Below are 15,104 nucleotides of genomic sequence, written 5' to 3' on the forward strand. Positions count from 1 at the left end.
CTGTTTGTGTGTTTTTCAGGGGCGTCCGGAGCAGTTGATCAGGACCTGGCGGGGACTGGATCGCGCACGTGACCGTAAGCGCGCGAAGAGCCAACGCGCATCAGCGCATGCGCGACCCGACGGAGACTGCTGAAGAATTTCCGAGCTGCGGCACCGGGGCGAGCCCGACACCTACTGTGGAGCACCCACGGGGACACGTTTCGAAGAACCATTGTTACTACACAGGTGAGTAACTTCTCTTTGCACTCTTCTGAAGATAGGGACTGACTTGTTCACAACCTCTCCACCCTGGGGTGCAGGGGTGATTGAACCTGGTTCTCCCAAAATCTCTTGTGAATGCTAATGCTATATGTTGTAATTTAGAAACCACCACTTGAACAATTTCCTGTAGGTACCCTCTGAGCATACTTAGGACCAAGTCTTTCTCACATGTGAGTTTTGGCAGAATGCCTATCATCTCCTTAGGCATCACTCTGGGGCTATGTAGGAGACAGGCAACTGGAAGCATAGAGTACAGTAGCAGTGCAAATAGCCAGAAGTAGAAATTTAGACACCCAGGGAACTTTTAAGGTAAGTTAAGTGCCAAGTGTAATGGAGCAGCTAGACTGGTGTCCATGCCACAAACAGGGCTTATGAGAGCAGGAGAAGATCCCACTTATGAACAAACAAGGTGCAAATACTAACCTTGGTGTGAGTGAATTGCTTGATTGCTTGTGTTTTTCTTTCTCTTTCAAGTTATTTTGGTTACTAGTTGGAACTATATTTCTCAGGACTGAGCCTTTTTTTACCCTTCACAAGCTTTGATTATCTTTGATCAGCCTCGTAGTCGGCCTCCCTGTATGATTAATAAGAGGGTATGTCTGAACTAGGAGAGCAGGCTTAAAAATCAGAGGCTGAGCAACTGGGGAGCTTATGAACAGGGGAGTTTTAGAGGGAGTTTGTAAGAGAGTGCCCTAGTATAGCCACTATGGTTAGGAAGGGACGCATCGCCTGTCCCAGTGCTGCTTCTGTGTCCTCCACTTGCATCTGTATCCTGACTGACAATCTGACCATGAATGCCTGGTGTGGTTTTGCAGACTGTGGCCTGCATTTTCTACTGACAGAAAGCAATACTGGGGAGACCATCCATTGTGAAAGGCGCTGGCTGGTGCTCCCTCTAAGGAAGCAGGTGGGAGAACTACAGGACGAGGTGTCTAGGCTGAGGAGCATCCGTACCCACAAGGAATTCCATGAGAGTATTCATGTGGAGACATCTAAGGCTCAGGAAGCTATTCAGCTACAGAACACTACTGTCACACCACTGTGGGAGGAGGGAATGGCTGTGTCACAGGGAGGATGCTGGTTGTTTGTTTCTTTTGACAGCAGGCAGTACCAAATTCCTACTCCTAACCCACGTGCTATAGTGATGAACTGTTATGCTGTCTTAGTGACCAAAGATGGGGAATTACCCATGAGATGAAGAAGGCATGTACCCCCATACCCCCAAGGCTGGGAGGTTTGCAGCCACCATCTCCTGAAGGAAATGTAGGGTAGTGGTGTTTGGAGATTCTCCTCTGAGGTGCCCATCTGTTTCTCTGACATGGCATCCTAGCAGGTATGTTGCTACCCATGGGACTGTATCCAAGATGTTCATCCATTTGATCACTAATGATACTGCAAAGTATGACCCACTGCACACCAGAAGTGACTATAGAGTTCTGGGAGTATGGGTGAAGGACTATGGAATGCATATGTTGTTCTGTTGATCCTTCTAGTCAAGAGTAGGGGCCCATAGAAAGAGAGATGCATCCTGGAGGTGAATGCCTCGCTGTGAAGATGGTGTTACCCAGAGGGATTTGGCTTCTTTGACCACAGGATGCAGTTCCAGGAAGAAAGACAGCTAAGCAGAGAACAGGTTCCTACTGAGGAAGAGGAAGAGCATATTTTCAGACAGGCTGGCTAACCTAGTGAGGAGGACTTTTAAAACAGTTTTGAAGGGGCCTCTAACAGGGTGCACTCATCTCTCGTTAGTGTCCCCTGGCCAAGTGCATGTGCCCACATTCTCTCTCTCTTTCTGGTGGTTCTGAGGTAGAAGTCTGATAGGAGCCTCTCCCAAAGAGACATTACTGAGCACACTATTGGTCCCCACTCTGGAATAGCGCAATACCCCTGTTTTCCTTCTTTGGAGGAGACATCTTTTTCCTCTCAGGATCTATATGGCCTCAGCTGTTCAGCTGGGTCACTGTAGTTCAGTTCTCCCCTCTGGGGTGCCTCACTGTCCAGGGCACTTCCCCCAGTGGCTAATGGGGGTTGTGGGTAGACCTGGACCCACCCATTTCTCTACGTCCTGGCCTAGCAAGCCTTTAGATACAGCTGTCTAGGATGTACCTTTAAACACCTGTATTGCTGCTATAATTCTCTGGGCCTTTTCCCTGTGGCTCCAGAGCAATTTTCACCTTTGCCTCAGGGCCCTGTTCCAGTGGAGTCACAGCAGCCACCCTGGAGTACAAGCTGCTCTTCCCCCAGCTTTAACAAGGAACTGAACTCCCTTTAACCATGCATCTCTTCTTATGCTGGGCTTCCGGTCTCTGAATGGCTGTCCTCCTAACTGTTATTCTAGGCAACTCTGAGGACTTCTGTACTGCCCTTTTCTGGGACAGGGTGTGGCAGAACCTCAAGTTCTCCAGTAGGGGCCTCAGAGCCTAGCCCACCCATCAGAAGTCACATGATCAAACTCCACAGGTAAGTCTGGAGATGTGGGAGAAGGGTCAGAATTTGTAGGTAGCATGGACTGTCATGGCAGGAATTAAAGGGAGACAAGGCAGAACGTGGAAGGGGGAATTAAATCAGTATCTTCAATGTCTGTATACTAATCTGAGAAATTTGTGGAATAAACAGAAGGAACTTGAAATGGTAATAAATCAACTAAAACACAGGTCAGAGAGTTGGTGGGTTAATATGCCTGACTGGAATATTGATGTAGAAGGGTACAGCTTGCTTAGGAAAGTCAGGCACAGAAAAAAGGGAAGAGATGTTGTCTTGTATATTAAAATGTGTATCCTTGGATTGAGGTTGAACAGAAATAGGAGACAGACTTGTTTGAAAGTCTCTGGGTTAAAGAAGTAAAAAACTCGGGGTGATGTCATCATAAGCCACTTAACCAAGAAGAAGAGGAGGGTGTTTTTAAACAACAAAATCATCCAAAACAGAGGACTTTATGGTGATGGGGGACTTCAACTAACCAGCCCTCTGTTGGGAAACTAACACATGAAGGCACAGTTCTTCTTTGAGTTGTCCCTGTGCGTCCAATGTATCACCTGTCAGGCTCGCCCCAGTGCTGCAGTTTGGAGATTTTCAAGCTGTAGTTAGCTGGACTGCACGTGTGCAGGAGCACACTGGATCCTTTGCACACTTTTAGTCACATGCGTGATCTGGTCCAAGCCAGTTCCTCTCAACCGCCCACAGCTGCAGATGGACTTTGCTTGTGCTCCAGCACACCCCTGAAAGAAAAGAGAATTTGCATGTTAATAGTTTGTCTTTTATCTTCTCAACGTTTTAGAACTCTTTATTGTACACAGTTATCATTAAAAGAAAATGAGGGGATGAGAAAGTAGAAGTTACCTAACAGGTTTTAAGAGTTACTTAGAAGTTTTCCTTATCTGCTGTTAACTAGCGTTTATCATCGTTAAGGACTGTTAAATACTGTTTACCGTTTTACTTAAAAAAATGGCTGTGGCACATTTTAAAAGTGTGAGTCATGCCAGGAAGCTATGCCAGCCTCTGATGGCCATAACAAATGCATCTGCTGCCTGAGAGAGGCCCATGTGCCTCAAAAATGTCCCCACTGCTCTAAGCTCACCACAAGGGCTCAGAAAGATAGAGAGGTTAGGCTGAAGATGATCCTGTTTGACCAGGCTCTTCAGCCTACTACCTCTGAGCCTCCACCCCACAAGGGTTCAACAGCGCCTCAGAAGTGCAAAGCAGCCTCATTGGCTTCGCCAAGCCACAAGAAAAAGAGATCATCTCCTACTCAATCCTTGCTAGTATTACCTACAGGCTGGATGAGTGAGACTGAAAGCCATGATCCCTCTGTGTCTAAAAAGGACAAATGAGCCAAAGAGCAGAACCGCCTTGCAACCGAGGAGCTCACGTCTTGTAGCTGCCAGCACCGGAAACTGTGGCACCAAGACAGTCATCCCTGGTACTGAGAACAGCATTGTCACTGGAGGATTTGGAAGATAGACTACAGTACCATGGGTCTCGGCACTCATGGAACCTGCACTGGGACTATTGGAACTGTGACCAGCACCGACAAGCACAACGTCGAGACCAACAACACGATCAGATTCAGCACCGAGGCTGACAGCACTGAGTACGTTACCAGCCCTCTCAGCACTGGGTCAATCGGCACCCTACCCTGCAGGCTCTGACAGTCATTCTTTTCAACAATCCATGAAGGCTCAAACTAAAACATGACATCCTAGCCCCTCTCCTGACATGCTCATTAAGACACTGCCATTATTTACTAACTCTCCCCCAGTGCCAATCATAACAGAATAGCCTCTGATGCCTCCATCGTGATTTCTTAAACCTCCATCTCCCTTCCTCAGGCCTCCTTCTCCTTGGCTCAGATCTCCTTCACCTCTCTTACAACAGCCACACCACCCTCACAAATACTCCCATCAGATATCTCCATCTCCTCCTCGGTCATCAAGATGATCTCATTTACCTTACTCCTTCCACCATCATACTCATAGAAGACATTCACGATCCTGTTCATGTTCACCAGGATCATGATTTTGCTGTTACTGACACTCCTATTTTAGCAAGGACCATCACTGAGGGCATTATTACTATAGATCCAGGGACAGATCTCCATACTCACGTCCCTTCTACAGACACCCTATAACTCCACCTCCAAAGAGACACTGATTTTCTTTTTCAAGAGAGCCTCCGGAGGCAGTACTTACCGCTCCCGCAGAACCCACAGAGGAACAATCAGAAGAAATTGTGGAGGAACCGGCAGAAGCCTATCAGACAGACATGCCTTCATCATCTTCAGATGAGGCGGTTGTCCCTGGTGACATATCCCCTCCTTATGACCTTAGGCAATTTCAGGAGCTCTTTAAGAGGGTCACCCAGAAACAAGACATTCAGGTTGCAGAGATCCAAGAAAAACACAGGTTCCTAAAGAAACTGAGGCCCCTGATGTCATCTAAGATAGCCATTCCACTGGATGACGCCATTACAGAGGCTGCGGATAACATCTGGCAGACTCCCACCTCTATTCCACTGACCAATAAGAGAGTGGATAAAAAGTACTTCGTCCCATTGAAGGGCATGGAATTCTTGTTTAACCACCCTCAGCCAAACTCTCTAGTGGTGGAGTCATCTCAGGTCGAAGACACCACAATACAAGTCTTTGGTGTCTGACAAGAAAGCAAAAAGACTTGATTTATTCAGATGAAAAGTGTATGCCTCTTCCACTTTATTATTACACGTGGCTGATTATGCCCCACACCTTTCTAATCACAACTTTGACAACTCTACAAAATTTATATCTCTAATGGAATACCTCCTGTATGATAAGAAGCTTATTCTGAAGTCAATAGTCAAAGAAGGGTATACTGCCTCACGTACGGGAGTCCAAATTGCCCTGGATGTGGCAGACACAGCTGCACGATCTACCACTACTGCTGTGGTAATGAGGTGAGTCTCCTGGTTACAAATGTTGGGCGTTTCCAAAGAGTTGCAAACAAAGGTGGAAGATCAACCCTTTGACAAGGCAAAGTTGTTTGCTGAGTCTACCGTACAGTTCTACACTCTAGTAAGTATTCTAGAACAATTTGGAAAACGCTGGGTATATATACCCCTCCATATAGGTGAAAGAGGTATTACCCATGTCAATGTCGTTAGAATTATCCCTGTCAGTGACCACAATATTGCCAATGTGGATACAAGCCAGGACAACAACAGCAACAGAGACCACCAAGATGGTGTAACCAACAAGTCCGTAACCCTGCACCACAAACAATGAGACAGCAGGTTTTACTCCAGTGTCAGGGACTGCGCCACCACACGTTGTCCAGTACAAATGGCCATCTCACCACCTGTTCCATCACCGCCTCAGACCATGCTACCATCAGTGGGCGACCATCACCGCAGACAAGTGGGTGCTGGAGATCATTTCTACGGGATATGCCATACCATTTTGCACCCAAAAACCTACTGTCGGAGGTTCCCTTTCACCAACCCCAGGCTTCTGCCGTTATAATGTCAGACACTTCCAGCATAGCCTGGGGGCACACATGGGAGACAAATCAGTGCAAGGATGCTGGTCACAACAGGAGATGGCCCTACACATAAATATGCTGGAGCTCAGAGTAGTGTTCAATGCATGAAAACACTTTCTCCCATACATATGGGGTACAGCAGTTTGAATCAATACTGACAATGTTACCATGATGTATTATCTCAAACGACAAGGTGGAGCCATGTCTCTTGTGCTATGTGCAGAGGTTGTTCAACTATGTAACTGTTGCATTGCAAACCACGTAATTTTTAGAGCCTCATATTTACCGGGCATCAGCAATGTCACGGCAGACCTGCTGAGCAGGCAATTTGCACCATGAGTGGGAGATCAGTTCTGATGTACTTCACCACATCTTCCAAAGTTGGGGCTCCCCTCAAATAGACCTCTTTGCATCCTGCAACAACAGAAAATGTCCTCATTTCTCCTCCACGGTGGATCTTGGTGCAGTTCTCTCAGCAACACTTTTCTCATACCATGGAAAGGACCCTTACTTTTTGCCTTTCCCCCAGCAGTACTTATTCACAAGGTCCTGGAAAAGGTGAGGCTGGGGAAGGCCAATCTGTTCCTTATAGCCCCTGCATGGGCCCGTCAGCACTGGTTCCCAGTTCTATAACGAATGTCGTTTTGCCCTTCACACCCCCTCCCTATCATCCCAGACCTCCTCACCTAAAATTGAGGGGCCCTGACTCATCCTCAGGCACAAAGATCACACCTTATGGTGTGGCTGATTCTTGGTTCAACACCTCAGAGAACCCGTGCTCCGGGCATGTCAAAGTAGTACTGATATGTAGTAGACAAACTTCTACACAAAAGACTTATGTCTACAAATGAAACCAGTTTACTTCTTGGTGTTTCTCCAAGAAACTATACCCTTTGGAGGCACCCATACCTATAATTCTAGACTACCAACTTGACCTTAAACTAGGAGGGCTTACCCTACTGTCCTTAAAGTTCCATCTTGTTAACTATATTGGCTTTTAGACGTACCATAGAAGAGTCAATGGTTTTCATGCCTCCTATTATGACCCATTTTCTGAAGGGCCTCACAAACTTGTGCCCTCCTCGTAAACCAATCTCACCTCCAGGGAGCCTGGACCTGGTGCTGGATGCTCTGTCTAGACCACCTTTCGATCTACTAGCTACTATTTTGTGTTGTTTCCTTACCTTAAAGATGGGGTTTCTTTTAGCTATCACCTCAGCCAGTAGGATCAGGATTGCCTGCAGTGATGGCGATTCCACCTTATACGCCCTTCTCTAAGGACGCAGTGATAGTTCATCTACATTCTGCTTTCCTCCCCAAGGTCTTCTTGGAATTTCGTATACAAGAACCAGTATTATCACCATCTTTCTATCCTAAGCGGCATGCTTCGTATAGTGAGATAAGACCCATTCATCGGATGTAAGAAAGGCTCTGGCCTTTCATATAGACAGAACAAAACCATTCTGTAAAACAGACAGATTATTTGTATCCCTTGCCCAGAGACTGAAGGGCGAAGGGTTATCATCACAGAGGATCTCAAATATTAATCACATCTTGTATCAAGATGTGCTAGTCATTGTGGAAAGTCACATTATGAGCTCCACCCGGAGCACACTCTACCAGAGCAATGGCAACTTCAACAGCCCTTTTCAGAGGAATTTCCTTGAAGGACATTTGCCAAGTAGCAACATGGTCATCCTACGACACAATTGCTAAACACTATGGCCGTGTCTACACTAGCCAAAAACTTTGAAATGGCCATGCAAATGACCGTTTTGAAGTTTACTAAAGAAGCGCTGAAATACATATGCGGGCGGCCGCAGCACTTCGAAATTGATGCGGCTCGCCGCCACGCAGATTGTCCAGATGGGGCTCCTTTTTAAAAGGACCCCGGCTACTTCGAAGTCCCCTTAATCCCATCTGCTCATAGGAATAAGGGGACTTTGAAGTAGCCGGGGTCCTTTCGAAAAGGAGCCCTGTCTGAACGAGTCACCTCAATTTCAAAGTGCCGCGGCTGCCCACATGCTAATGAGGCACTGAATATGTATTTCAGCGCTTCATTAGTAAACTTCAAAATGGCCATTTGCATGGCCATTTCAAAATTTTTGGCTAGTGTAGACATAGCCAAGGTGATATATCACCATATGGATGAGGACACATGCCTTCTGGCAGCAGTGCTTTCCAAGGTAAGCAACACAACTCTGGTACCCTCCTCCATGTGTTGGGGTCTTTGCTGTGTAGTCACCTGATGTGGAGCACCCCCGGGGACCACTCGAAGAAGAAAGGGAAGTTACTCATTTGCGTGGTAACTGTGGCTCTTCGAGACGTGTCCCTGTGGGTGCTCCATTACCCACCCATTCCTCCCCATTTCAGAGTTTCTGCTTTTATGTTTTACAGATGCTCCTGGGGCAGCTTTGAGGAACTGACTTGGACTGGATCACGCATGTGACTAAAAGTGCACGAAGGGCCCAGAACACTCCTGCACATGCATGGTCCAGCTAAGTACGGCTTGAAAATCTCCGATCTGCGGCACTGGGTTGAGCCTGGCACCTGATGTGGAGCACCCACAAGGACACATCTTGAAGAACCATTGTTACTACCCAAGTGAGTAATTTCCCTTTCCAACAGGTTCTTGGAATTAATGGGAAACCATTTTTTTTTTCATTTCAGAAGGTGGAGAATGAATAACTTAATGCAAATACAGTGATGTGGTTCTTAGTTCAGTAACATCATTAATTATAAAACTCTAGAGAGTTTTCTCTTTATTGAGTTATTAACAGCTAAAGATGATTAAATAACAGGCTCACTGGATTATGTAATCAATGATTATCAATCCGAGATTAGTACTGCACTATACAGACTATAGGGGAAAAAAGATACACTATCAACTTTTCTTATAAGATCAAGAGATTGTGTCTCTTCTTCACTGAAACTGAAAGAAAGTGCAGTTTCATTCCCCAGCTAAGTTTTACCTGAGTGTCATTTTATAGGGTTTTCACAAGGAGCTCCTCTTTGCCAAAATAAGTATATGTTCTCATGTCATTTCTGTAGATTCTCTGTTTCTCTGGTTTATATGTCAAGGCATGAAGGCATCTGAGAGGATGAACAATTTTCAGACTGTATTTTTCAGTGGGTCCTTCTTGCCCCATAATCACTTTTTCCTATTGATTCCCTAATAGGAAACATCTGCTGTAACAATGATCTCTTATTCGTTTCCCAGATTTATATATGCATATATTGCATATCTATATTAAGGAAATGGTTTCTCAGACTGTCCAGTTTATAGACTGGGACATCACAGACTTTTCAATACAGTCTGACACAATGCTGAACAGGATTACTTACTGGTTACATACCAATATCCTGGGACCTAAAATTCAACTTACCTTTTGCTAACATCATAAAGATTCAAAAATTGATATACAAATGAATCAAATATACGGGAAAAAAAGGACTAAAAGTGTTAATATTTACTAGCAGATAGTAACAATTTAATGCAGTAATTTATTTTGGTACATAAAGAACAGCTACTCTAGGAGGGTGGGATTCCCCTTTTGAGTCAAGCTACATCTACACTTACCAGGAATTTCAATGGCTGCAAAGCAATTTTAGGTATGTCAGTTGCATACCTAAAACCAATTTTGCAGCTGTCAGCATTGGTTCCTGTCTTCACTGCAGAATGTCAACAGTAGCTCTCCTTCAACCAACATTCCTTCATTCTTGTGGCTTGCAAGGAGTTCAGGGTTGACAATGACCCTCGAGCGTGCTGTTTCGCAGACGCGCAAAACGGCATCCCGAAAGATCAAACTTAAATGTCCATGGTCAGTGTAGACGTAGCTTCAGTAGCCTAGGTGAAAGCAAGCCTGCAAGCCCTGACAACATGGGCAAATCTAGATAACTAAATATTTGATGGCCACTTACCAAGCTGCTGCCTGATAATGATGAACCAGAGATGCCTCTCATGCTTTCTGTTTTATCAAAATGTGGAGAATCCATCTTACAGGTTGAGGATCCTGACCCAGACGTTAAAATTGAATGAAGGAGTTATGTTAGCTAGAGAAACAATGGAACTTGATTTCATTTGTAAAGGTCCAGAACAGAGCAAAGGCCACCTTATTGAAAAAAAAATCATTCTCCAGTAAGGCTCTGGCATCCTTTTGCAGCTCCTGGTTTTAAAAGAGCTAAGACCTACTTCAGTAACAGTTCCTCAGGAATAGGAACTCTGTAAAGGGATGTGAGTGACATGGACTCAAACAACCAGTCAGTAACTTTCATAGCCCGATAATGTGAGAGCAAGTCTTGCCAAACTAACAACAATTGAAACAATGAGTAGATAATTATCATTTCTGCTACAGATGAGTCACACTGCAGTACTATTCAATAGCTGTAGGGGCCATTGTATTATGTTTATGAATCTTTTGTGTGTAGTTGTTTTCTGTGTCATGTGGGACAATTTCAGTAGCTCATCGAAGAACTAAAAGCATGGGAGAGTGATTACCCCTGGGTTTGTAAACAAATCAGAGAAGCACCACCCCAAAGAATAGGGATCACTGTCCAATCACCTGCCCCCACCACCTTCCCAGTTCCATCTCTGGTGGACAGGGCCTCTTTTCAGGACCTCTCATTTCTCTGTTCAAAATGCTCAGTGTCTTTCCACCTGGTGCTCTCCTCATGGCACAGAGGCTATGTCTACATAGCAGAACTATTTCAGGATACATCGATATCCTGAAATTGGTACTCTGCATCTTTGAAATGCGCCCGTTATTTCAAAATATTTTTTGAAATAATGGTAGCACTGTTGCAGCATCCCTGCACTCCTCATTGCAGGAGGAGTACATGATGATTCGAAATAACACATTATTTTGACATTTCGTGTTGTTTAGACAGTGCCAAATGCCGATATGGCCTATTTTGAAATAAACTTACAATAAGATATGCAGTTTGCATACTGCATATTGCATATCTTGTTCTTCTTCGAGTGGTCCCCGTGGGTGCTCCACAATAGGTGTCGGGCTTGCCCGGCGCCGCAGATTGGAAGTCTTCCAGCAGTTTCTCCTGGATCGCGCATGTGCCGGCATGCGCCGCCCCCCTGTGCGCCTCCGGCCACGTGCATGATCCGGTCCCCGCCAGTTCCTTCTCAACCGCCATCGGCTGCGGACGGAATCGACTCAGGCTAAGGCCAGAGTCAGATTACTTAGTGGTTTTTTTCCACGTGTGATTTGTTGTTTTTTGGTTATTAAAAAAAAAAAAAAAAGAGAGAAAGCAAAGACAAAGAGAATACCAGCAAAAAGAAAAAAAAAAAAAAAAAGGAAACAGAGAGGAGCGGAGAAGAAAAGAGCGGACGTGAAGGCCATTAAGCCGCCCGCTGCCGCAGGCCGGTGATTACTCTTTGGGGTGGAAAGGCACGGATTAAGTGCTAAGTACCCTCTTAACAATAAAGGACTCACCACAATGGCCTCTTCAGGTTTTACACAGCATGAGTCATGACGTGAAGCTATGCTGGCCTCCGTGGGGCATAGTGAAGGCATCCGACGCCTGGGGGAATTACAGGCTACCCGGCCGCGTTCTCACTGTGCTCTGACCCCCCTCACCAACCTCAGTGCAGAAATGGAGGGAACTCTCCTTGGCTCGATCCTTGCCGTGCATCTGCAGCGAGCAGGACGAGCAGAGCACACAGCTACCAACCTCATACTCAGGCGGCGGCACCGTCACAGGCGGCACAGACCCCTGCGGCACCAGCGGTACAGAGGTGCCAGGCACGGAGCCTGCAGGCACCGGAGGAGGATACCTGCGCAACACCGCAGCTGACGGTGCCGAGCGCGGCGCTTACAGCGGGGCCGAGATTCCCGGCAGGGGAGGGGGCGGTGCCGGCCCCGCAGTGGAGGGGCAAGGCAACATCAAAAACCCGGCACTGCAGTCCATCTCTGGACAGGGCTGCACTGCTGTTAGCACCAAGCCCTCCCCCTGTGATACACACGCCGCACCGAAGGCCTGTGTCTCCACCAGCTCATCAGGGGAAAAAGAAACAAAAAAAACAACCAAAACCTCCTTCTCCATTCCTCCAACCAAAGTCACCATGGCTTGGGCCACCTTCACCATTTTCTGGGATTGGATCCCCTGGAGTACTATCACAAGCCAGTTTCACCTCTGTCGGTGTCGTCGCAGAGGTCTCGCTCTCCCAGACATTGGGGGTACACACCCCGTGAGTGGTCCAGGTCTCCATCCCCGGACCCTGGCCCATGCTGCCATGGTCGTCCTATCATGCTGGACACAGACAAACCACAGGCCTGCACCCAGGGGCAGGTCCCCTGCCCCCGGCCACTCGATGCCCCCGTGGGCGCTCCCGATCGGGGACGGAAACACAGTTGTCTCAAGCAGCAACAAAGGGTCCTGTGGCACCTTATAGACTAACAGAAAAGTTTAGAGCATGAGCTTTCGTGAGTTAACTCACTTCTTCAGATGTTGGTCCTGGAAATCTGCAAGGCCAGGTATAAATAGGCCAGAGCAAGGCTGGGGATAACGAGGTTAGCTCAGTCAGGAAGGCTGAGTTGTATTGTCATCAGTAGATCTGGAGGTGTGAACTCCAAGAGAGGGGAAGCTGCTTTTGTATTTAGCCAGCCATTCACAGTCTTTGTTTAATCCTGAGCTGAGGGTATTAAATTTGCAGATGAATTGTAGCTCAGCAATTTCTCTTTGGAGTCTGGTCTTGAAATTTCTTTGCTGCAGGATAGCTACTTTTAAATCTGCTACTGTGTGTCCTGGGAGATTGAAGTGCTCTCCTATGGGTTTTTGTATATTGCCATTTCTGATGTCTGATTTGTGTGCATTTATTCTTTTACGTAGAGACTGTCCAGTTTGTCCGATGTATATGGCAGAGGGGCATTACTGGCACATGATGGCATAAATTACATTGGTAGATGTGCAGCTGAATGAACCTACGATGGTGTGGCTGATCCGGTTAGGTCCTGTAATGATGTTGCTGGTGTGTATATGTGGGCAGAGCTGGCAATGAGGTTTGTTGCATGGATGGGTCCCTGAGATAGAGTGACTGTGGTGCGGTGTATAGTTGCTTGTTAGGATTTGTTTTAGGTTGGCAGGTTGTCTGTGAGCAATGATAGGTCTGCCTCCTAAGGCCTGTGAAAGTGTGGGATCATTGTCCAGGATGGGTTGTAGATCCCTGATGATGCGCTGTAGAGGTTTTAGCTGAGGACTGTAGGTGATGGCTAGTGGTGTTCTGTTGGTTTCTTTCTTGGGCTTGTCCTGTAGCAGGAGGCTTCGTGGCACATGTCTGGCTCTGTTGATTTGTTTTCTCACTTCCTCAGGTGGGTATTGCAGTCTCAAGAATGCTTGGTGCAGATCCTGTAGGTGTTTGTCTGTGTCGGAGGGGTTGGAACAAATGCGGTTATATCTAAGTGCTTGGCTGTAAACGATGGATCGTGTGGTGTGTCTGGGATGGAAGCTGGAGGCATGAAGGTAGGCGTAGCGGTCAGTGGGTTTATGGTACAGGGTGGTACTGATGTGTCCATTGTGTATAAGCACGGTAGTGTCAAGGAAGCGGATCTCCTGTGTAGATTGGTCCAGGCTGAGCTTGAAGTTGGGGTGGAAGTTGTTGAAGTCCCGGTGGAATTCCTCCAGAGTCTCCTTCCCATGGGTCCAGATGATGAAGATGTTGTCAATGTAGCGTAAATAGAGCTGGGGTGTTAGTGGACGAGAGTTGAGGAAGCGTAGTTCTAGATCAGCCATGATTTCCAGGGCCAGCATCTGAAGAAGTGAGTTAACTCACGAAAGCTCATGCTCTAAACTTTTCTGTTAGTCTATAAGGTGCCAGAGGACCCTTCGTTGCTGCTACAGATCCAGACTAACACGGCTCCCCTCTGATAGTTGTCTCAAGGGGAGTTAATTTTAGAACCCCGAGACTTTCCTTCACAATCCTCCAGCGAGCAAGTGTGTCATCGCCCGCGGGAACCCAAGGGTTCGAGGGAGGTTTACCTTAGGGGTTCCTCCTCATCCTCCCCAGACGAGGCCATGGCCCCTGGAGATGTCTCTCCACTGGATGACCTTAAACAGTTTCAGGAGCTGTTTTAAAGGATGGCTTTCACGCACGACATTCAAACGGCAGAGGTGCAGGAGAAACATCACAAACTCCTGAAAAATTTGAGACCCCCGGCTTCATCCAAAATTGCTATTCCGCTGGACGAAGCCATTCTGGAGTCAGCCATTACTATATGGCAGACTCCGGCCTCTGTTCCGCCTACAAATGAGAGAGCGGATAAGAAATACTTCGTCCCGGCAAAGGGCATGGAGTTCCTCTTCAGTCACCCACAACCAAATTCTTTGGTGGTCGGGTCGTCCCAGCAGAGGTCAAAGGCTTCTCAGTACAAATCGGGGGATCGGACAAGGATGCTAAGAAGCTAGAGCTGTTTGGCAGGAAGGTATATTCCTCTCCTATCCTACGATTGAGAATGGCAAATTATGGGCACACCTAGCAAACCATAATTTTGATAATTACTCCGGGCTTACTCCCCTCATGGATTCACTTCCGGAAAACAAAAAGCCGGTGTTAAAGGTGATTGTTCAAGAGGGCTACGCAGCATCGTGGACGGGAGCCCAGATTGCCATGGACGTGGCGGACACGGCGGCACATTCAATGGCTACAGCAGTGGTCATGCGTAGAGAATCCTGGCCCCAGACGTTGGGTATCTCGAGGGACCTACAGGCGAAGATCGTGGACCTTCCCTTTGATACACAAAAGCTGTTCGCAGACTCAACGGACTCGGTCCCTTACTCCAGTAAGGACTCGAGAGCTACACTTAGAACCTCGGCTATTTATAC

At 46.9% G+C, this 15,104-nt stretch overlaps 1 protein-coding gene across 2 annotated transcripts in view; it reads left to right on the forward strand.

Annotated features, from left to right (window-relative positions):
* The first annotated feature begins 8,625 nt into the window (after nt 1-8,625).
* The window catches only part of SLC6A19 (solute carrier family 6 member 19), a 98,448-nt gene continuing 91,969 nt past the window's right edge, over nt 8,626-15,104 (forward strand). For both annotated transcript variants that reach the window (XM_074985976.1, XM_074985978.1), the window contains exon 1: nt 8,626-8,876. The gene's annotated coding sequence lies outside the window, so the exon portion shown is untranslated. The remainder of the gene's footprint in view (nt 8,877-15,104) is intronic.

Source organism: Carettochelys insculpta, chromosome 2, assembly GCF_033958435.1.
Source record: "Carettochelys insculpta isolate YL-2023 chromosome 2, ASM3395843v1, whole genome shotgun sequence".
NCBI lineage: Eukaryota > Metazoa > Chordata > Testudines > Carettochelyidae > Carettochelys > Carettochelys insculpta.